Consider the following 27189-nt stretch of genomic DNA (forward strand, 5'->3'; position numbering starts at 1 on the left):
TCCAGCCAGTTTTTATTTGAACCCAAAGAGTAATCCCCTCTGTACTTCAGTTTTCCCTTCTGTAAAATAAGGTTGTTGGGTTAGAACATTTCTGAGGTCTCCTCAGGACTCTGAGGTTCCCTGATTCTGCGGCTACCTCTGAACCAGGGTATCTGGGGACCCTATAAGACATTGAGTCCAAGTAAAGATAAGGCCCCAAAGGAGGAGCACTTGGGGTTATTTCAGAGGCCTTGGCCTAAAGGTACATACTGTGAGATTTGGCTTAGAGGGCTAAGTACTGCTTGGCTGAATTCACAAGTCTGCTTTATTGAGGCATGACCCTGGAAATATTCATCAGCCTTATGGCACAAAACCTGAGCAATAAGAACTGCCCATCAGCAGGGACCCGGGGTGCCACACGGTGCACGTAGGATGGCTGTCAGCCCTGACTGAAGTGCAGCTGCCTTGTCACTTTTCCCTCTTGCCACCCCTGCCAAGGCTTATCTCCCAGCGGTGATATCTGTCCGCACCCCGGCACCTGCCACAGCCTGGAGCCACCAGAGCTACCTGCGGCTTGTGGTTTGCCAGAAGAGTGACCTCTACCACCATAAGAGCCAGGGTTTCTGCCTCCAACATTTCGGTTCTTTCCTGAAACAAAATTTGAAGATTAATTGTAATTGCCTAAGGGCATTGTAGCTTCTGCCACCTCCCTCATTCCCACATCATTCACCTTCTCCACCACGGCTGCCACCATAACCACTGAAGTTTTTGCCCATCGAGAAAGTGGATTCTGTCAAAATCAACTCTTAGGCACCACCAAAGAGTCCACAGTGAGGTGGATGAAAAGTTGGCCAACCCTCAGTCATACAATGCTCACCTCACTTTCACAGCAGTGGGACTTCCGCGGTCATCCACAGTGTGGCCTTCCTGGATAATAACTGGTTGCACAGAACCATGGTCACTGAAGGTTACCAAAACCGTGCCTCTCTCTCGTGGCCTTATTTACTGTTTACTGTTCAAATAACCTCTTTTTTTTCTTTTAATTTTATTTATTTTTGGCTATGTTGGGTCTTTGCTGCTGCGTGCGGGCTTTCTCTACTTGCAGCGAGCAGGGGCCACTCTGCTGCTGTGCATGGGCTTCTCACTGCGGCGGCCTCTCCTGTTGCAGAGCACGGGCTCCAGGCACACGGGCCCCAGTAGTTGTGGCATACAGGCTCAGTAGTTGTGGCTCACGGGCTCTAGAGTGCAGGCTCAGTAGTTGTGGCGCATGGGCTTAGTTGCTCCGCGGCATGTGGGATCTTCCTGGACCAGGGATTGAACCCGTGTCCCCTGCATTGGCAGGCGGATTCCCAACCACTGCACCACCAGGTAAGTCCCCAAATAACCTCCTGAGAGGAGTTATGCAGTGTCTTCCTTAATCAGGTCAGCGGGCCTTCTAGAGTCATCTCTTGAAAAAGGCCTGTTTGGCTCACCCCGAGGGTTTCTTGTCCATCCAACTTATGTAGCCTTGCATGCATGGCTGCTTATACTTCTTCCACGGTGGCCTTGTGACAAATGCAATGTCCCTGGAGTGACTGGTGTTTGCCTCTTCCGACACCTCCCAGTTGGTGAACATGCCCCACTGTCCTCAGGCTCCTATTGATCACCTCCAAGTTCAAGTCCCCAGTGAGAAGCCTCTGCAGCCGTGAGACTTAAACATGGTGGCTGTTATAGCAGACACTGCCACCACCCTCCCTCAGGGGCATCCACGACAAAAAGGGGCTGACCCAGACCCAGATCTCAAAACTTGCTTGTTTTATGAACCAAGTCAATGGGCTGGTGAGACACCTTTTCACTCTTTTTCCCCCCAGTTTTATTGAGCTATAATTAACATACAGAACTGTATCAGTTTAAGGTGTACAGCATAATGATTTGACTTACACACCTTATGAAATGATTACCACAATAAGTGTAGTAAACACCCATCATCTCACATAGATAGAATATTAAGGAAATTTTTTTTTTTTTGCGGTACGCGGGCCTCTCACTGCTGTGGCCTCTTCCGTTGCGGAGCACAGGCTCCGGACGCGCAGGCTCAGCGGCCATGGCTCACGGGCCCAGCCGCTCCGCGGCATGTGGGATCTTTCCGGACCGGGGCACGAACCCGTGTCCCCTGCATCGGCAGGCGGACTCTCAACCATTGTGCCACCAGGGAAGCCCTTAAGGAAATTTTTAAATATTTTTTCTTGTGATGGGGAACTCTTAAGGTTTACTCTCTTAACACCTTTCATATAGAACATACAGCAGTTAAATCATATTTAACACATGGTACATGACATCCCTAGTATTTTTTTATCTTATAACTGGAAGTTTGTACCTTTTGACCGTCTTCATCCAATCCCCTCTCTCCCCACCCCTGACACCCTTTCACTCTTTCGTGGCTACCACACACTATTTTGTCTCCTAAGAAGCTCAGACATGAGATCTGCACTTAACTGGATGCATTTTCCTCATCCTGAACACTCTGGTGTAACTATTCCACAACTTCATTGCTAAGCCTTCATTGTTTTAATTGGTTTAGAGTTTCATTGTATCTCTGTCTTTTTTTAATAAAGCAAGCTCAATTCCCAGCATAAATAAGTGGTTGAGGGAATGTGAAGAAGTGGCTACCAATCCCTAAGAAAGAAGCATAACTAAAACAGAACCCCCATGCTCAAGTTTAGGTTGTAGAGATTGCATCCCATAGATTGAATAAGGTAGCAGTTAGGGTGTTGATTAAGGTTGAGGGGGAAATAGGAAGCCAAAAGGCCTGGAAGAGCTATCCCCTTCCTCTTAGCCTGGCTGAGGACCCTCCTCCACCTAGGACGACAGTGTCCATGAGCTGCCCCCCACTTTGAGAAGGGAGGGAGCCTCTGGGAGAACATCAGATAATACAGGAAACCGCTTCACTGCCGTGAATGAGTCTCAGGGAATGAGACTGTATTTGTGGCAGACACTGCAACAGCCAATCGCAACCCCCTGGCCCTCGCTCCTTTTGCTACAGAAGCAGAAAAGGGCAACCTCTACTTTCTCAGTCTCCTTTGCAGCAAGGAGGATGCAACACGGCTCTGGCCAGTGAAATGAAAGGAAGTGGAGGTTTGTTGAGTTTCAGGAAAATCTTTGGCTTTCATGCAGCTGGCACTGGCCTCTCTTCTAACTGGTGGAAGTCAGGATATGGGAGCAAAGCAGGGGGAGGGGGGCACGTGGGAGTCTCTTCCCATCACTCTGTTCCCATTCTAGCAGTGAAACAGAAAGCAAGGCCATCAACTCTGAGTGAGGACATGGAAGGAGAGGTCGGGACACATACGAGGATCAGTGAGCAGACTCAGGACTGACCTGAGGTTCGAGGTCAAAGAGGTAAAGTGAGACCGGCCAGCATGGGAGGTGTTTTCCTCTAGCCTTGTTCATCGGCCTGCACACTGACATGGACTAACATTTAAGTAGGGTTCATGTTTTGCCAGGGAACTACAACAAAAAGAGAGAGGGAAAGGGGTTGAGGGTTCTTGCAAGGAAGTGACTATAGACATGGACCTGGGCACCAAATGGGGGATAGAGGCAACTGAGGAAGGGACGTGGGGTAGGCGGTACACTGCCTGTAGACTTAAGGGAGTCTCTGCCCCCCAAGGTCAGAGAATGGTGTGAGACAAGCCGTGGGGAAAGGGAGCTGGAAAAGTGGGAGGTGGTGGTCAGGGAGATGCTTGAAACTGAGCTGAAGGAGGAGGTGCAGTTGTTGGTCACGACCAGCTGATGATAAAGATGCGGTGTCCAGAGTGGAAATGCAGGCAGAAGAGATTATGCTCCCTCCTCCCTTGAAGTTAGATGCCCAGACCTAAGGCCTGAAACCTCAAAATGCTAGCCTCCCAGGGACTTCCCTCGTGGTCCAGTGGTTAAGAATCTGCCTTTCAATGTGGGGGACGTGGGTTTGATCCCTGGTCGGGGATCTAAGATCCTACATGCTGCAGAGCAACTGAGCCTGTGCGCTAGAGAGAAGCCCGCACACTGCAACAAAAGATCCCGCGTGCCGCAACTAAGACCCAAGGCAGCCAAAATAAATAATAAATTACAAAAAAAAAAAAGAACTGAAAAAGTAAGAGAAATCTTAAAAAAAAAAAAATTACTAGCCTTCCATTTCCCACGAAACTGACCCCTTAGAGCCAGTAATTGGAAGCTTTTCTCCAGAGCTTCACAGACTCTCTCCTTCCCTCCCTGTATCCCTATTAGCAAACTCCCAGCAGGAGCCCAGTTCAGGGGGCCCCCCAGCACCAGACAGGCAGCAAGATGGGTAAGGAGGACCCTGGCGGGCAGGGGGGCGTCATGGTAGAAATGGCAGCTTCGTCTCAGAGCAAGGCGGGGACTCAGGAATTAGAAGAGGTTGCAAGATCAGGTGGAGACATGCTCCCCTGGGCCGAGGGGGAGGGAAGCCAGGGCTGGCTCCAGGGCTGGGAAGCCCTCTCCTCCCTTAGCCAGGGGAAGGCCCCCAGTCTGAGGTGGAGGGGAAAGTAGAGGAATGGGTAAAGCTCTGCATGGCTCCAAAGGTTAGAAGGTGAAGGACTGAGAGCCAAGCTGGACATTGTGTTCATAGTCAGGATTCCAGAATGGGAAGGAATCTTGGAGGCATTAAGGTTAGATGCACTGCACATAACGGAAGTCTTAGGGTGGACATTTCGGGTGGTCCACGGTACATGGTAATGGTCACTCCTCAGTTGTCAGGGTCCTGGGTTCACTTTTTGCCCACCATCCTACCTGTGGCCTCCATTCTAGAGATGGTATTTCAGCCAAGTTGCTTTATTTTTCTGAGCCTCAGTTTGTTCAGCTGAAGAATGGGACTAATTACAGTCTCCACTTCATGAGGCTAAGGAGCAGACTAGTTAAGATAACACATGAAAAGTGCTTTGCACCCATGCCAACACAATAAAGTTTCACCGTTGCTTGTTTTGTTCAGCTCTAGTCCAGTGCCAGGTATATAGTTGGAGCTCAATAAATATGGAGCTCAACACATATTGCTTGAATTGTTATTATTATTATCGTTATTATTGATGAGGCTTCACACAGTACTCACACACTATATCCAGAACCCACTCCATTACCCAGCACCTAGGAACGGTCTAATTTCCTTGAGCCATCTTTATTTCTGGATGACCAGTTGCCAGAATTGGAACTGACCCAAGGAGCAATTGTCACAGAGCAGCTGATGGAGGGTCCAGCCCACGTCAGCCCAGCAGGGCCCAAGGACCTCCTCGGCCAGACCAGACGCTGCTCATGGCTTTTGTTCGCCTGTCAAATTCCCCCACCCGTCCTCCTCTGGGAAGAAAGAGCAGACACAGTTGAGTCCTTGGGAGGCCAACGCAGGCTAGAGGCTGGGAGCCTGGGAAGGAGAGCCAGGGGAGAGTCGCTGCAAGGGACCATTCTGGGGTGTTCGGCGCAGGCCTGGGAGGTGTTTTCCTTCCTTGTGCCATCGGCTGCGTGTGTGTGCAGCTCTCACTGGAGATGGCCTCCCTCCCTCTCTCCCAGAGTCACAGAGGGATTGTGGTGGGAAAGCTCAGGAAAGTCAAAACAAGCCTGGTGATGTGAAAACCATATGAGAACTTTCTGGGGCCCCAGGTCAGCCTAACAGGCCTCCCAGCTGTCACCGAGCCCACAGACACTGGCCCTGTGTGAGGTGGGGGGCCCTGGCCCCGTCGCTCAAATTCAACAGAGACCAAATTTAAAAGGAAAGAGAGACGAGGAAGGCTGCCGGTCGGTCTCTCTTTTATCATCTCTGTGCTTCCAAGGGCTTAGCAATACAATGACGCCAGGCCCTTTAAGTGATGCATAGTTATTGAGCGCTTGCTACCTGCCAGGCGCATCCACGGTGGGCCTCATTTCCCCTCTCATTCCTTTCACTCATCTCAGGGTTTACCTGATTCCCGCGTCAAAGCTCAGGTCTCTGAGGTTTATGGAGGTCAAGTCACCAAGGTGACACGGCTAATAAATGGTGGAACAGCCTGCGGGGGTTCGAATGCAGGCCCATCTGGCTGAAAACCTTGACCTTTGATTATCCGAGCTGCCTCCCTGGTGACCTTTTTGTTATTTCAAACAAATTTACCAACGTACAAAATTTTGCCTCAAGGCATAGCTTTCGGAATGTTCCCCATCCTAGAGAGAAATGGAGACATGTTTTTCCCTTCCGGTCATATTATCTAATCTTTGGACAATACTCTAACATACCAATTGTTATTTGTACCTGAAGTTACTGCACAGCAAAGCCTGTCAGGGTGGGAGGGAGATTATTTTCCAGAGCTCTCATTATTGTGATGTTAAAATTAAATGTTCTCTTAGAGCAACTAAAAAAAAAAAAAAAAAAAAAAAAAAACCTAATTCAGAAAGTGAGGTAAATGGCTGTGCAAGTATAATGGCTTGTTTTTCAGGTTCCCAAAGACCAGAAAAACGAGCTTGATGTACAAATACATGTGCAGACTTTCACCTGTCTATGATCTGCAATTATTTATACATCCAACATCTATCTTCTTGGGAGGGTTTCTTGAAAATCATTCAAATCCATTTTAAAACTCAGCAAACTTTTGGAAGGCTGACCAGACCCAAGTGTTCTGAATTTTTTTTAATTGAAGGATAGTTGATTTACAATGTAATGTTAGTTTCAGGTGTACAGCACAGTGATTCAGTTGTATATATATATTCTTTTTCAGCTTCTTTTCCATAGGTTATTGCAAGATATTGAATATCGTTCCCTGTGCTGTACAGTAGGTCCTTGTTGTTTACCTATTTTATACATAGTAATGTGCATATGTTAACCCCAGACTCCTAATTTATCCCTCCCAACTCCATTCCCCTTTGGTAACCATACGTTTGTTTTCAATGTCTGTGAATTTCTTCCTCGTGGACTTTAGGGCTGGCAACCTGGAGATGGAGTTGCTTCCAGAAGCTGCCTGGCTCACCTCTGGAGTCAGCTTGAGGCCTGATTATTTCTACAAGGGTCTGCTTCAACTTCCTCACGAAAAGACTCATGAAGAGTCCTCCCACTTAACTAACATGAGGGAACAGAAGGAGCATCAGGGTAGGAGCCAAAGCAATCCAGGCAGAGGAGGTGAAACAACCTAAATGCCATAAGACTGGTTAAAGGTGTCCCTACACATCCAGACAGAGGGGCCTAGGCAGCTGTTGAGAATGAGCTGGATCTGTAGGGATTAATAAGGAACAATCTTTTGATTGTTTTCTGATTTGCAACAAACCTTTTTCTTGTACTCTTTTTTTAAAATGCAACCCAGTATATAATATCTACTTTTTTCTTTTAATTGGGAGTTATCTGTATCTATAACTTTCTCTCTCTCCATTGTGTGTATACCTATATAAATAACTATATCTGTGCATGAATATGCTTTGAATAGCTCTTGACGGATAACTAGTAAACTGGTAACAGTGCTTGTTTCTGGAGAGGAAAACTAGGAGGCTTCAGATCAAGTTCAAAAGAACATTTACTTTTCACTCTACCCATTTATAGTGTTTGAATTTTAAAACTTTTTAAAAAGTATTGTTACCATTGCTAACATGGATTTGGCACATATCACACACCAGGTACTGTTGTAGCACTTCACATGTTTAAACACATTTAATCCTCACCATACCCTAAGAGGTAGGAACTCTTATTATGACCATTTTACAGATGAGAAAACTGAGGCACAGAGAGTGTATACCTCTAGTACGTGACAGAGCAGGCATTTGATTGCAAGTAGGGAGGCTCCAAATATGCTATGCACGTACTGTTTTCAAAAATAATAAAGATGCTCAGTTTTTTTTTTTATGTCAAGTGAAGTTGCTGCAGCCGTCTCAGACCTTGAGGGTGACACCACCCCTGGGTCCAGTTCTCAAAGAATAAGGGGTGGGTTGGGTGGGGTTTGGAGGGAGGTGGTGGTGGGGAGGACTGTGAGCCTAGTGCCTAGGTCCCCCAGCTTCTTTTTTTTTGTTTTTAATGTCTCTCTTTGGCATGAGGATGTATATATATATATATATATATTTTTTTTTTTTTTTTGGGCTGCTCACGGGCTTTCTCTAGTTGCAGCAAGCGGGGGCTACTCTTCATTGTGGTGCACAGCCTTCTCACTGTGGTGGCTTCTCTTGTTGCAGAGTATGGGCTCTAGGCACATGGGCTTCAGTAGTTGTGGCACCCGGGCTTCAGTAGTTGTGGCACACGCGCTCTAGAGCACAGGCTCAGTAGTTGTGGCACACAGGCTTAGCTGCTCCGCGGCATGTGGGATCTTCCCGGACCAGGGCTCGAACCCATGTCCCCTGCATTGGCAGGTGGATTCTTAACCACTGCGCCACCAGGGAAGTCCCCCGCCCCAGCTTCTTATTTGAGAAGCTGGGGTTGATTCTCTAGCAGACCTTGATCCCTACTATCCTATTGCTAATTTTAAAATACATAAATAGATCTCGCTTTCAGCCTTCATTATGTGAGCATACCAAGGGGGAGAAATTAACTGAAAGCCTCTCCTGGTCTCCAGTGGATGGATGGAAACTGAAACCCCTCTCCCCTGTTTTCCTTACCGCATTAAAGAGGCACGTTGTGTTCTCTGAACCTGTCAGGGCTGCAGTGAGAAGGGCACCCTCTCCAGAGTCACCGTAACCCTGAATCAAGTTGATTCACAGGCCGTCTGGCCGTGAACCCCACAGTACTCTATACTTATGCTCAAAGAGTACTAATTGCCTTGTTAACAGACCTCCTCTCAAGAGAACGAAACTTAAGCAGAGGAATATCAGAGCGTGATTTCCAGAGAAGTGAGCTGATCCAGAAACTAATAGCATTTCCAGCAACCAAGTCGCCGAAGGCCCGCAGAGCAAATAAGAGCATTTTAATGGTATTGTCAAGAGGATACGACTTGTCGAGGCAGATCTGCAAACCGGAAAGGGGGCAGAGACCGCTCTTGTCTAGACATCTGATTAGCGAGAAACTGTAGGATTATGAGGAGTGTGGATTTTTCTGGCTGCCGTGTCTGAGGCGGTCAGGCTTTCTGCACACAGGGCTGGATGAGAGAAACCTTTGTCCCCAGTGGAAAACGCTGGCTGGTCTTCATCCTCCCTTGGGCTCTAGCACCCAGTTTGGGACCAAGAGACTGTACAGTAGGTCCCCTACATACGAACCTTCAAGTTGTGAACTTTCAAAGATGTGAACGTGTGTCCACATGTCCAATCACATAAATTAGTTCACGTGTCTGGTGTACATGGTCACCTGCGTGCATCCTCTACAAGTGGTTGTGCTTTTGTGTACTTTACAGCACTGTACAGAGTACTGTTATTTGTGTGAAAAGTATTATAAACCTATTACAGTACAGCTGTATAGCTGATTGTGTTAGTTGGGTACCTAGGCTAACTTTGCTGGACTTAGGAACAAATTGGATTTACGCACACACTCTCGGATCGGAACTCGTTCATATGTAGGGGACTTACTTTGTTAGTTGATTTTAACCTGCTGCTGCTCAGGGCACTGGGCACTTGCCTGGGAGGGTCTGGGTTTCGGAGACAAGAGAATCACTGACGGGCACGTCACCTCTTCCTGCCCTTCCATCGGCAGTCCCAGCTTGCTGTCTGATCACGCTGCAGGCTGATCCCCTGGACTTGGGACCTCTGTTCTGCTTAAATAACTGTCCAACCCCCTCACCCCAGGACACCATGGAAACCACAGCACTTCCGGGTGGGAATTATGGGTTGTGGGCTCAGACAAATAATCCTCGCTTGGATGGAAATGAAGTCAGGTGAATCGGGGGGTGAGTGTGTAAGGACTGCAGGGCCTTGGATAATGGGTGGCACCCTGGAGGTGACAGGTGGGTTCCTAAAGGAAAGGGGCTGGGAATCAGGAAACGTGAGGTTCCAGAACAGGTTCCTCACCTCTAAAGGGAGGAAATTAATGTCAATATCACGATTCCAGTCCCTGTGCCACCCGAGTGCTTTCTGCACAGCGCTGTGGGCCATCCCTGCCCACAGCCCAGGGCTGCATGCTTGTTCATGGAAAGTCACAGCCCAGCCCTGCGTCAGCAGCAGGCTCTACAGCAAGTGCGATAGACGGGGTTGAAAATACAGAGTCGTTCCGTCAGTCTGAGTCCAACCAGGCAAAGAAAAACCACTGTGGATTTCAAACAGGGAGTGCATGCCGAGGAATTTGTTACAGGGGTGAGACAGTCCTGAAATTGGCAACAGCAGGAAGCAGCTACCACCTGAAGGCTGGGGAGGTGTGGGGTGAAGGGAGATGGGAGAACCAGAGCCGAGGCAGGAGCCCCCAGACAGGAGCCAAAACCAAAGCAGGCCTGTCTGGTGGGAGTTAGGATCATGGAGCAGCTACCACCCAGGCGGGGAGGGAAAGGGTACAAAAGCATCTTAGATTTTCTCCCTGTGCCCTCGCCTCCGATCTTCTCCTGGCGTACGGTCTTCAGGGGTCAGGCCCTGGCAGGGGAAGCGGAACAAGGCAGTGCAAGTTGGGGCAGATGAAGGGGGTCAGATATTCTGTGAAACAGTCTCCTCACCTCCTGTGCTCTGCCCTCTGCAACCACCAGAGTTAAACAACAGAATTAAATATTTGCATAATTATTAGTTTAATATCTTTTTCACCTCTTCCACACCACCAGCACTGCAAACCCTGAGCTCCATGAACGCAGGGACGGAGTCGGCCTTATTCACTGCTGTAACGCAGCACCCAGCATGGTAAGTGATTCCTAGCTGATTCTTTAGTGCATTTGTTAAGAATAATTGAATGAATGAATTGTTGTGTACTGCCCATCGTGCAAGCAATGGATTCTCAGAGTAGAGCCTGCAGGATTTAAAATCTAAAAACAGTAGCACTTAAACTCACCACACACTCCATAAAGTCTAGGAGATCACCCAGCCCCTAGGGTCGACCTTCCAAGAGCTCAACTTCATGCAACTTCAGTGGGATTTTAGAATTTAAACAGCTCTTACTGTGTTACCAGGACAGAATTTTGCCCCTTGGTGAATATGAAATTATTCTGTAAATCACAAAATAATGCATTTATCTTAGAGAGTATAGCAACGTTCATTACGTTTTACACGAGTAAGCCCCGCTTCTGCATCTACCGAGAGTGCCGGGGAAGGATTTTAGGGTTCCTCTTTTCTAAGACCTATTAACATCTAGCACAGATAGAAATTCCAGGGGATAACTTACACCAGTTACTCACAGGGAGAAATGATTAAGGGGAAGATGAGAAATTGGGTAGAGAGAAGGATTCAAAGAGAGAAACGGAAAGATAGCCTGAGTCGCTCACACATTCTCAGGAAGGAGGAGGTGATGTGGACCAGGTGACAGGAGGGCAGCAGGACAGTTGCCGTGGTTGCAGTGGGTGCTGAGGGCCGAGGGGCCAGAAAATGAGAAGTGAAGGTAGCAGATGCCAATTAGGGCAAAAGCACAGCTGAAACTTGACAGGGTGGATTCAATCAGGGCAGAAAGGGACTAGCAAATTGATAACTATAACAAACAACTAACATCTGTTTACTGCTTTCAGTGTGCCAAGCAACCAGCTCCACAGTAATTCTCAGGACAACCCTGCAAGGTAGATACAAGTATTTCCCCATTTTACTGGTAGGAAACCAGTAGATATCTGGGGTGTGTGTGTGTGTGTGTGTGTGTGTGTGTGTGTGTGGTGTTCTGTTTGGGGTTTGCAGCATCTAATCCCCCTTCCTAACCACACACTGGTTTCCTTGCGAGGAACATGGCAACTGGTCTCCCAGATGGTCCCATGAGCCTCCCCTTCTGGTATTCACACCCTTTAGGGTCCCCCCACCCCCATATTAAATAAGGCTGACCAATTCTGAGTGTTGCTGTATATTAACTTATTAAATCCTCCCAGTAATCCTATAAGGTAGGTACTAGTATGTCCGGTTGTACACATTCTTACAGAGGAGGAAATAGAGGTACAGAGAGCTTAAGCAACTTGCCCAAGATGGTGGAACTATCTAGTGGTGGAACTGGGATTTGAATCCAGTTTTCTCACTCCAGAGTTTGTGCTTAACTGAAGCAAAAGTAAATGTGTTGAAGGAAACTAGGTTTACACAGAACTGATGGAGAACCAGGCTGCAGTGGTTTCTTAACTCCCAGAAGGAAGGCATAGTCTTGCTGGATGCCCAGGTGCCCTGTGGTTTGCCCCCTCCCTCCCCGTTCCATCGCAGACCTCCTCGCCTGCCCCCCACCCAGCGCTGCTCTGCTCCAGCCTCCTTCCTCTGCCTGTAGCGCCGGGACCACATCAGAGCCCCGGCACTGACGCTGCCTCCTGGAACCGCCCCCGACGCCCTCCCCACCTTGTCCACCACCAGCTCCCTCACCTCCTTCGGGTACTTTCTCAGCGAGCTCTCCCTGACCAGCCTTTCTAGGATTTTACCTTCTGCTGACACTTTATTCCCCCTTCCCCCGCCAAGGTAGGCACTGTTGTCGCCGCACCCAGATTGTTTCCTGGGCTGGTGCACTCACCCCAAGCTGCTGTGAGTGTGGCCCCCAATGGCTCCGAGACGCCCTGCTTCTCTGGGGAATTGCCCTCGACCAACAGGCTCTGCCTTGGCTGAAAAGTTACAGCCCCTTCCCCACCCAACCCAGGGCAGCCCACAGCCAATGACTGAAAGATAAGGGGACCCAAGGTGCTGGCTTTCATGCTTCAAGGTGGGGACAATTGTGTAAGAGTTATATGAATACTCCAGGGTCTCTCGTGGATCAGACCTAAGCCCACATTCTTCTTGACTTTTTTCCATTCATTATCTGCTTCCTTCACTCCCTTTCATCTAAGAACTCTCGCTTAAAATAAATGAACAAACAAAACAAAAAAACCCACCTTCACCAAATCCCTGTCTCAGGCTCTGCTTCTAGGGAACCCAACCTAAGACCTTCCTGTTGTTTTTTTGAGTCCTCAGGCCTCTATGCATCCCAGGACTTGCACAAATCCTGACCTTGGTGGTCAAGCCAGGAGTCTTGAGCTGCTAATGCTGTTGCCCACAAGCTCATTCCACCTTCTCACCTAATTTCTCCAGCCTATGAAAGCTGGCTTCTGATCCCAGTGCGCTGTTCCTCCCTATCTTGGATGATTTGCCAGTAACCCAGCTTACTAGCTTGTTTGTCCAAAGGCATCTGTCAGCTCCTCTTGGGATTACTGGCCTCCCACAGTCTGCCCACTCAGGTCTCAGTCAAATGATAAGGTAAACAAGGGAAGTCTATTATCTGCCTCCAGATGTGATCTGAAAACTAGGTGGATGAAGAAAGGTACTCAGTAGAAGGCACCCAGGTGAAGCTGTGCTTCCTCATTGGGGTTAGCGATCAGAACGCATGACAGAGATAGGAACAGCCACAGGCAAGGGGGAAAGCTCCTTTTTTCCTGAGCTGGAGCCCTGCCAAAGCCAGCTGAGGGCCATTACCTAACTCATTCTAGAGGTTAATTCTGGCACATTTCACAGGGGTGTCTTAGGGCTGTGTTCCAGCAAGGCTGCATTGCTGCCAGCCAGGAGTGACTAAGGGACTGGAGATGCGGAATCAGTCAGGTGGGGCTCAGATCTTGAAGTTTCTGCGCTATTGACTTGTCAGCGACCTAGTTACCTTCCTGGGCTTGGTTTCTGGGCAGTATATGTTCTTTGGTTTCAGTAAGAGCAAACAATACTGTTTTCTGTGAGGGCATTTCCTGGCTGTGGGCTGCCCTGGGTTGGGTGGGGAAGGGGCTGTAACTTTTCAGCCAAGGCAGAGCCTGTTGGTCGAGGGCAATTCCCCAGAGAAGCAGGGCGTCTCGGAGCCATTGGGGGCCACACTCACAGCAGCTTGGGGTGAGTGCACCGGCCCAGGAAACAATCTGGGTGCGGCGACAACAGTGCCTACCTTGGCGGGGGAAGGGGGAATAAAGTGTCAGCAGAAGGTAAAATCCTAGATAGGCTGGTCAGGGAGAGCTCGCTGAGAAAGTACCCGAAGGAGGTGAGGGAGCTGGTGGTGGACAAGGTGGGGAGGGCGTCGGGGGCGGTTCCAGGAGGCAGCGTCAGTGCCGGGGCTCTGATGTGGTCCCGGCGCTACAGGCAGAGGAAGGAGGCTGGAGCAGAGCAGTGCTGGGTGGGGGGCAGGCGAGGAGGTCTGCGATGGAACGGGGAGGGAGGGGGCAAACCACAGGGCACCTGGGCATCCAGCAAGACTATGCCTTCCTTCTGGGAGTTAAGAAACCACTGGAAGGTTCTGAGCAGAGGCCTGACATGATCTCACTTTCGTTTTAACAGGTTTGTTCTGGCGGCCATGTTGAGAGTAGACGAAGAGGCCAAGAGTGGAAGCTGGGAGGCCAATCAGAGGCCACTGCAATAATCCAAGTGAGAGAAGAGAGTGGCTTGGACCAGGGCAGTAGCAGGGAGGGTGGTGAGAGTGGTCAGATCCTGGAAATATTTTGAAATTCGAACCAGTGGGATTTTCTGAGAATCTGAATATCAGGTTTGAGAGAGAGAGAAAGTCAAGGTTGGCTCCAAGGATTTTGGCCTGAAATCTTGAAAGATGGCTGACATTAACGGACATGGGGAAGCTGTGGGTGAGGCATTTTCATTTTCCTGTCCAATGGGAGCTCCGTTTGGACATGTTGGTGTGTAACAACTTGGATGTGTGGACATCCAAGTGGAAGTGTTGAGTGACTTGGATATAATTTTGGGAGTCATGGGTGAAAAGATGTCACTCAAGCTATGAGATCATACAGGGAGTGAGTCGAGATGCAAAAGAGAAGGGGTTCAGTAATATTTGTCAAACAAAGCACGCTGAGCTTGGGCCTCCCCACTGGACGTAGGGGTGTCTCCCTAATGCCCTGGGCCAGATCCACTTTTACGTCCCCCAAGCACTCACCTGTTGCAGGGAATGTCACTGATCTCCAGAAGCCCCCCACCCTTGGTGATTATGTTTCAGAATCATAAATACAGAGATACTCAAATTTAAACAATCACATCAAAAACCTACATTTTCAAGAGAGATAAAGTAGGGGGTGATAATAGGTTGTGTGAATGAGTCCCCACAGACCTGCTATCAGTCAAGCTTCACACACAACCCTCTCGGGCATTCCAACCAGGATCCTGTCTGTAAAAATAAGGCACCAGCTTTTATCAGTGCACCTGTTGTTCAAAGGGTCACCGGTCCCCAAGTGGAGATATGCAAAGGTCACCTGCTCACACCACCCCGTGGGAATGTTACCTGCCAAGCTGCCCATCCAGGCGCTCTGTGCCCAGGAAGAAGATGGCGGCAGAGCAGCGAGGGAGGAGGCAAAGCTTTCTGTGCTTCTGGGCCCTGTCCCCCAGCACCACGTGTGAGTCCAGCCTGTCACTGAATTCTCTGTCTCTCCCAGTCCCATGCAGACGGAGGCATGCCATCACAGGAAGACACTAAAAGAGTTTGCCTTTTCAGAAATTACTCTAGTTTGGAGACCTTTTTTAAAGCACCTGTGCTGTGGTAGAAGGAACACTGGAGTGAGAGGCCCTCCATCCTGGTTCTGCCATGAACCAGCAGGTTGGCTTCGGGAGCAAGTTTTACCTACTTGTGCCTCAGTCTCCTCATCTGTGAAATGGGTATCTGAGTGCCCCATGAGGTCATTCTGAGGGTTAAAGGAGTTGAAATGGGTAAAGTACACAGAAGAACGTCTGTCACAAATTAAGGTATATTTTATTTCATGTTGTGTTAGCAATAATATAGCTCTTGGTTGCTGTTATTATTGTTGTTGTTGAATTGACCCTGCCAATTAGCTTTGTGATCTTGGGCAAGTCGCCCCACTTCTCAAAGCCCTCAGGCTCCTGTCCTCGGAGGTGCTCTCACAGTAGTCCATGAACAGCCCTCCCTTCCAGGCTCTGAGAGTGGGGAAAACTCCACAGCTGCACATTTGAGAGGCCCAGTGACCGCTGAGGCCCTTACAGGAAGTGTGATGGCACCGTCAGAAGGCGGGGTATCCACACAGGAGGTGAAGGGGCTGGGAAGTGGCAAGGCTGCCCTCGCTCCCCTTACTCTGTTTCCCTTTCCCACTGGAACACAGGTATCTTCTCCAGTCCCCCCACTTCTCCTTTACACCCTGAGTCCCTGCAGGAGCTGTACAGAGTGCTCTGAACAGCCTATCCTGGTGGTGTTCTTTGTCTACAATTTCAAGAAAACAATCACATGTCATCTGTTTATTCCAGGAAACAGGTTCCGTAGTGACGAGAAGCCCCAAACTTCTGAGAAAGAGTGTTTACAACATTTGTAGAGTCTTGCTTATGTTTGCATTTCCCCTACTAGTAATAGTTTTGGCACTCCATCTCCTGCTGCACGCAAGTGCACTACCTGAGCCCGGGTGCACCTTGCCAAGTTGGGAGGGAATTGCTTATAGGTCGCCCGCAGGAATCGTTGGGTTCCTGGGGCTGTGCCAGCACGGGAAGAGGGAAGTAAAGGAAGAAAAAGTAAGAGAGCCTTGGGCTGGGAATCAGGAGCACACCCAACCGAGGCATATAGCACCCCAGGCAAGCTAACCATTTGGCTCCTGACTCAATTAGAAATAGCGCTTAGGGCTTCCCTGGGGGCGCAGTGGTTGAGAGTCCGCCTGCCGATGCAGGGGACACGGGTTCGTGCCCCGGTCCGGGAAGATCCCACATGCCGCGGAGCGGCTGGGCCCGTGAGCCATGGCCGCTGAGCCTGCGCATCCGGAGCCTGTGCTCCGCAACGGGAGGGGCCGCAACAGTGAGAGGCCTGCGTACCGCAAAAAAAAAAAAAAGAAATAGCGCTTAATTGCTCATCTTAGCGGTACCTTCAAGAAGAGGTTTATTCCTCTCCTACATAAAAGAAGTCTAGAGGGCTTCTGTAGCAGCTCCACAAACTCCTTAGGTCTCTGCTCCACCATCCTAGTTCATTGCTTTCATCCTTCAAGGTTGCTCCATGATCCAACATGGCTGCTAGGAGCTCCAGCCATTACATCCACATGCCAGGCAACAGGAAGGAGGAACCAAGGAAGGGCAAAAAGAGCATTCACACGCTCTACCTTTTACAGAGCCTTCCCAGAAGTCCCATACAACAACTCTGCTTACATCTCAATAGCCAGAGCTCAGCCACACAGCTGTTCCTGACTGCGGAAGACGCTGTGTTACCTACGGAGACACTGAGAGTGGTTTGAGGGAAAGGGGAGAATGAGGACTGTTAGTAGCAGCACAGCCTCCAGTTTTCTGTCCTGAGCAATTCTGCTCTGGTCCCAAACTTGCACACCCACCTAGCAAAAAAAAACACTTCATAAAGCACCGTATTTACTTGTTGCTCAAATATTCCCCCAGAGAATGTTAAGATTTCTCCCATCTTTGTTATACTATACTCTCCTACAGAAGAATTCTAATAGAGTTTGTTCCATGTCAGAACATGTCTAAGGATGCTTTAGCTTAACAGCCATGTTTAAACTCCCCTCAACTCTTGGTCTGAGAAGTTACCTGGCTCTGACAAGAGACCTAGGACTTAGTCTTAGCAAAGACACCATCAGTCTGGATCCTTTATTCATTCAACAAATATTTGTTTAACATCTAACCTGCCCAAGACATTGTGCTAGGTATTGTGGACCTGGGAACCAACACATGCAATGTCAGTGCCCTCGTGGTGCTCACAGTATAGGAAATTCACAGGCACTGGTAATACATGATGGAGAGGTGCTGGGGGCCAAGTGTGTGAGGCTCCCTGGCAGTTCCTCGGCACGTATTTGACCCTATCCAGGAGTGTCAGGAAGGCTTCCACAGGGGTGACCTCCAAGTTGAGAGCTGAAGTTCAAGCAGGGGTTATTCAGACTGTGAATAACAAAGAAGTCACAAGATCAAAGGATGAAAGATCCTTGTGGCCACAGTGCAGAGGAGGAATTGGAGAGGGGCAAGTGTGGGGGCAGGGAAACCAGTGACGAGCCTGTTGCTCCATCCAGGAGAGCAGGAGAGGCAGAGGCAGCTTGGATGGCGAGAAGGGAGGCGTACGAGAGGCATCCTGGAGGTGGCATCCAGAGAACGTGGTGACTGGTTGGTGAGGATCGTCTGTTTGGAACGGGAGGAGGGATCCAGACCTGAGGCGGGTTTCTGGCTCAGGGTTCCCGGCTTCAGAAATTGGCTGGTGGTGTATCCCAGGGCTGGATAACACAGCGGAACAGGCCAGGGCCTGTGGCTGAAGCCTGCCCCTTCCCCTGCATCATGAGGAGTCAGGCATGTGGACACTCCGGCCCGCACAGCCCCTGCACACCACCTGTCACACGAACAGCTTCTCCTGAAGCAGAAAGCATCCTCTGGGGGACTGACCCGGCCCAGAGGCCTTCGCAGATTCTGGGAGAAGCTTGAAGCTGTTTGAGCAGGGAATTCTAGGGCCTGGGAACATAAGGTGGTTCGGGGGTCAGCACAGGCTCAGGGTGGGCACGTCCCAGTGGGAAGGGGCACAGCCAAAAGTCAGCAGGAGAGGGGGGCCTCCAAGTGCCCTGGGGCAGAGGTCCCAGGACCCCGGGTGTAAGGGCAGTACCGGCCGGAGAAAGTAGGGTGCGAGGAGATACTGACTTTAGTGCTGGGCAGCTTGTGTTTGAAGGGCCTGTGGAGCTAACCAGGAGGTAGTCAGAGCTGTCATTCGGGGCCACAGAAAGGAGATTTTGAAGTCACACATCTGTCTTCTCACACTGGCTACCCTCAGCATCATGTATAAAACAGGGCTATGCTGGGCTATGGGACCTGCTCCCGGAGCCTCCTTCCTCCTCCGAGCATCTCCGGGCCATAAATCAGCCTCCCCAGGGCTGGCGGGCCTCGCTGGGGCAAAGCCTGAGGAAGCCTGTCCGAGGGGCCCAGCCTCGCCCGATTCACCAGATTCCTGTAATCAGTTTGGTTACACAACAAAATTCAGATCAGAGTGAGGATTAGCAGAGGAAATTCGTGCACGGCGCTTTGAACTTCCCAGATGAAAGCCCCCTCCCCCATTCGCACAAAGAAAGCCCGAGGTACGAAAAGGGACGGGACGTGAACACAGCGCCCCGACCCTCACCGGCCTCACTGCCGCCCGCTGCAGCCGACCGGGCGAGCCATTGGCATCCCAGACGGCCTTCCCCCCGTGGCATTCCACCCAGGTCTCCCGGACGGGGGGAGAATGGATTCTTTCCTCAGCCCGCTGCTCCTGGAATTGCAGGCATTCGGTGAGCCGGCCCCCAGCCCTGCCTTCTCCAGGACTCCCGCGTGCAGCCGGTCCCGCAGAGTAACGGGGACATTCGCGTCCTCCCCACCTCCCCATCCCACTCGGAGTCCACAGCCCACGGCTGCACAGGGAGGGAAGGAAGAGGGCCTGGTAGGGGGAGGGGGCGTGCAGCCAGGGCAGCCCTCCCGGCGGATCGGCCTGCCGCTGGCGGGTGATTGTTCCCAGATGGAGACTGTTAAACCCTGTCGGCCTCAGATACACACTGAGCGCTACGTCCGCATTCCTGGGATGTGTAACTGCCCGGCTTCACCTTCTGCGGCCCTCGATTCAATAACATGTCAAGTTCCCTCAATCTCACCCAGAGCTAAAACCCTTTCACCTACTCCCAGCCTCTGCATTTGGAACGCATATTCGCTGTGGCTGTCTAAATATTTAAGCTGGGCTAAGGGGGAGACATATGTAATTGGATTGATTACACTGAGTTGTCAGAGCTGAGTGGGTCTCACCTGTTAGTGCTGGCTTCATGATGAGCTTTGGAAGCCCAGAGTCATGGACTGTGCTCACTGGGCTCTAGGACTGATGATCATGGATGCTGTCCTGGCGGTTAGCAGCCCCGGGTACCTGAGGGAGGAGCATGGCAATTCTGCTGATGGTTCTTTACTTGAGGGCCTGGCTGCTGGAGGGATCCTGTGCCCTTGATTCCCCACTCGAGGTACCGGATCTGCCATGCTAGGAAGTGCATTCCACAGCCCTCTCCACCCTGACTTGGCATTGCCTCTCAGAGCTGTGATACTGCTCCCACCCTGGCAGACCCTTTCCACAGTGAGTCCTTTCTCTTTTACCAATCTGCAATAAATTAGGCTTTTATTCATACTGCATTGAATCTGCAGGCAGCAAGGATACCTTGGCATCTGGGGCCCAGAGATGGTAAGTGACTTGCTCGAGATCACACAGCAATTGGCGATGAAGCTGCATCTATAACCCCAGACCTTTGACTTTCTATCTGTTATGGGTTGAATTGTATCCCCCAAAAGAAATGTTGAGGTCCTAACCTCCGGTGCCTGTGAATGTGACCTTATTGGGAAATAGAATCTCGGCAGATGGAATCAAGTGGAGATGTGGTCATTACGGGGACCCTGATCCAATATGATGGTTTCCTATAAGAGGAGGGAAATGTAGATAGAGGGCCACACATAGAGGAAAGTCAGCCACTTGAAGATGAGGCAGGCATTAGAATTACACAGCCACAACCCAAGGAACAGCCGGAAGAAGCCACTAAAACGGGAAGAGGCAAGGAATTGTCCTCCTGTAGGGGCTTGGAGGGAACATGGCCCTGCCAACACCTGGATTTCAAACTTCTAACCTCCAGAACTGTAAGAGAATACACTTCTGTTGTTTTAAGTCATCCAGCTTATGGTATTTTGTTACAGCAGCCCTGGGAAACTAATACATCATCCAATAGCGTTTCTGATGCGAGAGGTGAGTGAAATTCTGGGTGAAAACGCAGCTCCTTGGAAGTGATGAGAGATGGCTCATTATGGGTCTGGACTCCTGATTACCTACCAGACCATGTTTAGTGTGCAAGTCGCCTTTGAGTAGGGCCTGGCACTCTGTACCTCCTCCTATCCGGAGGAGTGCCCTCCAGAGACGCCCTGGGTTCCTTATCAATTTCTGAACTTTAATTTACGAATTGATGTAATATTGGAGGACTTTTCCTCTTAATCCTTCTTTAGGCTGCCCAACATAACTCTGATCATTTGCATGTAAGTGGCCTTCCCCTCTGAGGGATTTCAAGGCACTTATCAAATTCTGTGACCCATGGGAGTGGCCTCTGGGGTTAGGAATTCCTGGTTTACATCTACTCTCTGACCTCACCCTGTCCCAATGACTTCATTAAACTGAGGCCTTTCATTTAGTGGACTTAGTACAGAAGATAAGAGCTGGCATAAAAGTACTGTGGCTCAGGCTTGGCCTGACTGTGAGCTGGGGGTTTGGGCAAATGGATGCTTTGCAATTAACCTTAATGTTTTTCTTAATTCTCAAGCGCCGGCAATTTTCCAAGAATCCATGGGCCAGCTCCCGGGTCTGTGGGGTTTCTTACAGTCAGTTGGTGGTTTGCATCCAGGGGTGGCTGTGTTCGTGCACTAACACCCACAATACTGGTCCATGAGAACCCCTGAGCCCACTGCTTTCTGTCAGCCTCACACAATGGCTGAGGTTAGTCGCCCAAACCCCAAATCTCCTGGTCGCGTAACTTTGGGAATAACTGTTCTAATAGACGTGTTCTATTTTCTTTCCTCACTGCTCTTCACCAAAGCTTCTTGTTTACTGTGGAATTGCTAGGAATCTAAACACATCAGGGGACAATGCTCCCTTCCTCATAGGCATGAGTTGAACTAAATGGAACCATACCTTTGCTTTCTTCCCAAACCAATGGGTGGAACCAATTTAAAACGTCATGATCATTCAGTGTGTGTGCAGACTCCCCTGTGTGTTTTAATGTTCGTCCTGAGAAGGACATAATGTTCTTGACTGTGTTTTATCTACCAAAGGCAGGCACTGCACTGCAAAGGCAATAGGTCTAAACAACTGGCCACTGCTTAAAGCAATTACGGTACAGCCACACAGTGTACCGCTAGGCAGCCACAGAACGTCACGCTTTGGAAGCAAATTTAATGACATGAGAAAATGTTTGTGGTCTTCTATTAAGTGAAAAAAGCTGCTTACAAAACAGAATGTACAGTATGAAAACAATTATGCAAAAATTAGGTATATATCCATTGAAAATCTGGAAGGCTATACTCCAAAATGTAGACATCGATGAAATACTCAGGGCCACGAACACACAATGGCCAGTTTGTGCGCCGTGCAAGAGCATCTCCTTGGGAGAACAGCAGTGGCTGACACCCTGGCACAGGGCTGGCCCTGCCGGGAAGGGCCATCTTTTTCTAATCATACATGGCACCATAGAGACTGGCGGTAGCTCTGGGAACGTGAGTCTAAATTGTTTTCTATGTGCTTTTTCATGATTTCCCAAAGTTCTTCAATGAGTATGTGCTACTTCTGTGTCAACTAAAAACCATGATATATAATATAATCAATCTTAAAAAGATAAGCGGTAGAAATTTGAACACTGACAGAATATTTGATGGTATTAAGGAACTATCTTTAAGTGTACTAATGATATTGTGGTTATATTTTTTAAAGACTCATTAGCTTTTAGAGATGCGTACTGACATGTATATAGATGAAATGATATGTGTGGGATTTGCTTCAAAAGAATACGGGAAGGGAATTCCCTGGCGGTCCAGCAATTAGGACTCGGCACTCACCTCCAGGAGTCCGGGTTCAGTCCCTGGTCGGGGAACTAAGATCCCATAAGCCTCGAGCCATGGCTAAAATTTTAATTAAAAAAAAAAGAAGAATATGGGAAATAGTTAAGTGGGGAGGTGTATAGTATAAAAAAGAAAGGTCATGATTTAATAATCGTTGAAGCTGAATGCTAGGTACGTGAGGGTGTGTAATACTTTTCTATTTTTGTATATGTTGCAAATTGCCATAACTTAAAGTTAAAATAAAGGTAGAAAACTATTTTAGGTTTTCTAAATGGTTTAGGTCATTGTGGCTGAGATTAACCTGCGTTTTCCCTTACCTTTGCTTCTGGAGAATTGTGCAGACCTTCTGCGTGCCTTCCTGAGTGTGCCTATTTGTACGGGGGTGTAGTGGCCAGTGAGGGCATGATGCCATCCTGCTTGGTGAAGCCAAGATGAAAGGCAACAGGACACATGCCACCTACCCACTTCTACCAAAGCCACCAGGGGTTTTACATAGTAGCGACATTATCACCACCACAGCTGAAGATAGACAAATAGGTCCCATAAACTGGATTGTAACTAAAGTTTAACCCTTGACAAGAGCCATTACATATCTAACAGGTTTAACAATGCAAAGATGGATTACCAGCAAGTCCTTGTCTCCACTGAGACAAAATAAGAGGAAAAGGATTAATTCACAAGTGCGAGAAATTGGATTTAGCTACATGGAAAAAAATTAGTACTGGTAATGGAATGTTAAATACCCACAGGATTATTGTATCAGCTAGGAATGCTTTCAGCTGCAAGTAATAAAAAAATCTTACAGTGGTTTAAGCCATAAGTATCAATACATTTGTCAGTTAACAAGGAGTGAACAGGTAGAAAATCTCAGGGTTGTTGAGCAGCTATTGGTGATACCAAGATATGGAGAAGCCAGGTGCTTTCCATCCTTCTGTTCTTCTATTTCTTAAGCAGACATTTTTTAAATCTATAGACTTATTGCCTCATGGTTACAAGATGGGTACTGGAGCTCCAAACATCCCAATCTTAAATAACCACATCCGAAGCCAGGAAGCAGAGGGAGGAGAGCAAGAGAAAGTTCTCCTGTGTAGCCCTTTTTCTCTTTTCTATTTTTCCAGAAGGGAAAACTGTTGCTCAAAAGCCCTTCAGCAGTCTTGCCTTTGTATCTTATTGGATAATACTTGGTTGCCTGGTCACCTCAAGCTGCAAGGGAGACTAGGAAAGTGAGTACCTGTCTCTTTAAGGCCCTACAGGAAAGAAGAAAAGGATTGGGAGTGGCTGCCGTAATTATGGAAGAGAGCTATGGCATATCTGCCCCCATTATTGAAGCAATTTTTGCTAATTCTAGAAAAATTGAAAAATGCAGGCAATTACCTATAACCACATCTTCCAGAGAAATCCAGTGATAATATTTTGGTGTCAGAGCAGTAGCTTTTAACGAAGTTAGATCTCCTTTATTGGGTACATGAAGATAAGTGGAGACAGAGCGGGTCAGCCCAGGCCTTCCAGGTCTTTCGCAGGTTTCTGAGTCAAGGTAAAAGGCTCAATCTTGACTTCTTCCATTCCTCAGGAATAGAAAGAGGGGATTCGGTAGAGTTTATCAGTTATGTGTTGCTGTATAACAAACCACCCAAAACGTAATGGTTTAAAACAACAACCATTTATTATTGTTCATGTTTCTGTGGGTAAGGAATTTGGGCAGGGCTCTGTGTGACGACTCTACTTCATGTGGCATTGGCTCCTTCACTCCACCAGCTGCATTCAGCTGACAGGTCAGCTGGGCTGGAAGATCCGAGATGGCTTCACCCATCTGTCTGGAATGCTCCGTGCTTCTCCCTGTGGCCTCTCTGGATTCATTCTGTCTGGTCCTCCAGGGCCTCTCTCTCCAGGCATCCTCTCTCTTTAGCAGAATAGCCTCGAGTTCTCTCCATGGTGGCTGCTCTTCCTAGGTGAAAGCAGAAACTAAAAGCAGCTTAAGGAATGCCTTGGAAGTTCCTGAATGTCATTTCCACCATTTTCTAATTAGCTGGAGCAAGATCCAAGGGAAGGGAAATAGACTCTATCTCTTTTTTTTCCTCGTAGAAATGTTTTTTTTTTGTTTTTTTGTGGTACGCGGGCGTCTCACTGTCACGGCCTCTCCCGTTGCGGAGCACAGGCTCCGGACGCGCAGGCTCAGCGGCCATGGCCCAATCGCTCCGCGGCACGTGAGATCTTCCCAGACCGGGGCACGAACCCGTGTCCCCTGCATCGGCAGGCGGACCCTCAACCACTGCGCCACCAGGGAAGCCCTGTAGAAATGTTTTAAATTACGAATTCACATCATTTAATAGATATAGAGCTGTTCCAGTTCTTTATTTCTTCTTAAATGAACTTTGGTCGTTTGTATCTTGCAAGGAATTTGTCCCTTTCATCGAAGATTTTGAATTTATGGATATAAGATTTTTTATAACATTTCCTTATTATTCTTTTGATGTCTGTATAACTTTTAGTGATGGTCCCGTTTTTATTTTTTTTTAATGAAGTATAGTTGATTTACAGTGTTGTGTTAGTTTCTGCTGTACAGCAGTTATACATACATAGGTATATATATGTATTTTATGTATATACATTCTTTTCATATTCTTTCCTTGGAGGAGAGGCAAAGGGCTTGCCAGATGGTAGATATTGTCATAACCATCTTGGAAACAATCTGCTCCATATTGCAACACATCTGCTCAGGGTTAGAGAAGTTAAAACACACACACATGCAAATGCACTAAAATTCAAAACTGAACACTGTTTCACCTTTGGCAGCTCTATGCCATGTGTGTATGTATATATGCACCAACTGTGACACTCTGTAATTCTTTGCAAATAGGAGCTTTCAGGTTTGTTGAGGAATCTCTGTCCACCACTGATGAGAATGTAGGACTTTATAGCCTTAGCTTCAAAGCCAGAATGTCCGGATTCAAATCCAGCAACACCTCTTTTTTGGACGAGATTAGCATTTGAATCAGTAGAGTGAGTAAAGCAGATGACCCTCCCCAACAGGAGCGTGCCATCACCCACCAAGCTGTCAAGAACCAGGAGCGTGCCATCACCCACCAAGCTGTCAAGAACCCGAATAGAACAAAAAGGTGGAGGAAGGGCAAATTTGCTTTCTCTCTCCTTGAGCTAAGACATCCATCGTCTCCTGCCCTCGGACATTAGCGCTCCTGGTTCTTGGGCTTTCAGACTCGGATCGGTCTTAAGACATCAGCCCCTTGATTCTCAGGCCTTCAGACTCAGACTGAATTATACCATTGGCTTTCCTGGCTCCCCAGCTTGCAGACGGCTGATCATGGAACTTCTTAGCCTCCATAACTGTGTAAGCTAATTCCTATAATAAATCTCTTCTTATCTACAACTCCTATCTCCATCTCCATCTATATACCTATATCTATTTCTATTTCTATCCTGCTGGTTCTGTTTCTCTAGAGAACTCTAATGCAAGACCCTTAGTTGAATTACATCTGCAAAGACCCTTTTCCCAAATATGGTTGGTCACTTTCACAGGTTCCAGGGGTTAGGATTCAGACATTTCTTTCAGACATTATTCAACCCACGACACCACCCTATTTAATAACTGCAAAACTATAAACTCTCATGCACACACACACACACACCAGGTCCTCCTGATACCCCTTATCCTGTTACTATTTCCTTATTTTCTACAGTACTTGCCACCTTCTAATGTACTCTATCATTTGCTTATGTATAAGGTTTATAGTTATTCTCCCCTCCCACTGGAATGTAAGCTCACCAGGGCAGGGATTTATGTCTGTTTTGTTCATTGATGTAACACAAGAATCTAGACGTAGAGCAATGCTTGACACAGAATAGTGACTAACTTCTTACAGAATGAGCAAATGAATGAATAAATGAATGCCATGTGTTACGGGGAGCCAGTCGTCCAACTAGCTCCAGGCATAACAAGCAAGAGTCAATACATGTCTTTTGAATAAAATGAGGTTAAACAGTCTTGAACTTGCCCTTAGGAGAATCCTGGGAGATCCTATTGAAAAGACAGTGATTCCCTTCCCAAGCTAATTTGTCAAGTTTTTTGTTGTTGTTGCTTTTGGGTTTTCTTACTCGTCAGATTTAGCTGCCCACTTTAGGAGCAGTGATTCTCCATTGGTGATTCAGTATTAACGTGCTTCTTGAGCTGGCTAAGCTGAAAATTACTGCCCCCAAATTAGAAAAGGTTACATTTCTAGAGAATATATGTCAGTCTCTTAATAAGGTATAATTAATCACACCAAGGAGCATCATGACGAAACTAGTTTCCAAAGAGCAACGTAAAGCTGGATAATTATAAATCAGGGAGCTTGATGACTCCAGGATGCTGCTAGATGGGGCACTGATGGCCCAAGCTGAGCAAACCGAATCTTCCACGGAAGAATAAAGACGGGGGCATGCTCTGTACCTGGTTTCCAGACTGCCGCCTCCCCCTTTGCACCCCGCTCTGATGCTCACTCTTGTTTGTCCTTTATAAGCTATGTTGGGGTATGTTTATTTCTTTATTTCCTGAAATAATGGCCTTTAAGACTAAAATACAATTGGCTGCTGAGAATGAAGTTTTGGAGCCTGAGTTTTGTGTAGCTGTTTTGTCTTATCTCAGTTTGGTTTGGTTGTTTTCACCTTCTGCAAAGTTCAGAGCACAAATGAAGTCTTTAAATACAAATATATTTCTTATTTTTAGTAAAA

At 48.2% G+C, this 27189-nt stretch overlaps 1 long non-coding RNA gene across 1 annotated transcript; it reads left to right on the top strand.

Moving 5' to 3' along the window:
• Positions 1–11514: 11514 nt before the first annotated feature.
• Positions 11515–15616, top strand: LOC114902229. The gene is made up of 3 exons (XR_003795422.1): positions 11515–11549; positions 14233–14319; positions 15113–15616. It is a non-coding gene; the product is annotated as an uncharacterized LOC114902229 (long non-coding RNA).
• Positions 15617–27189: the final 11573 nt, after the last annotated feature.

The sequence above is a fragment of the Monodon monoceros genome, unplaced genomic scaffold (assembly GCF_005190385.1).
Source record: "Monodon monoceros isolate NGI ecotype Baffin Bay Population unplaced genomic scaffold, NGI_Narwhal_1 Super_Scaffold_20, whole genome shotgun sequence".
Taxonomy (NCBI): Eukaryota; Metazoa; Chordata; class Mammalia; order Artiodactyla; family Monodontidae; genus Monodon; species Monodon monoceros.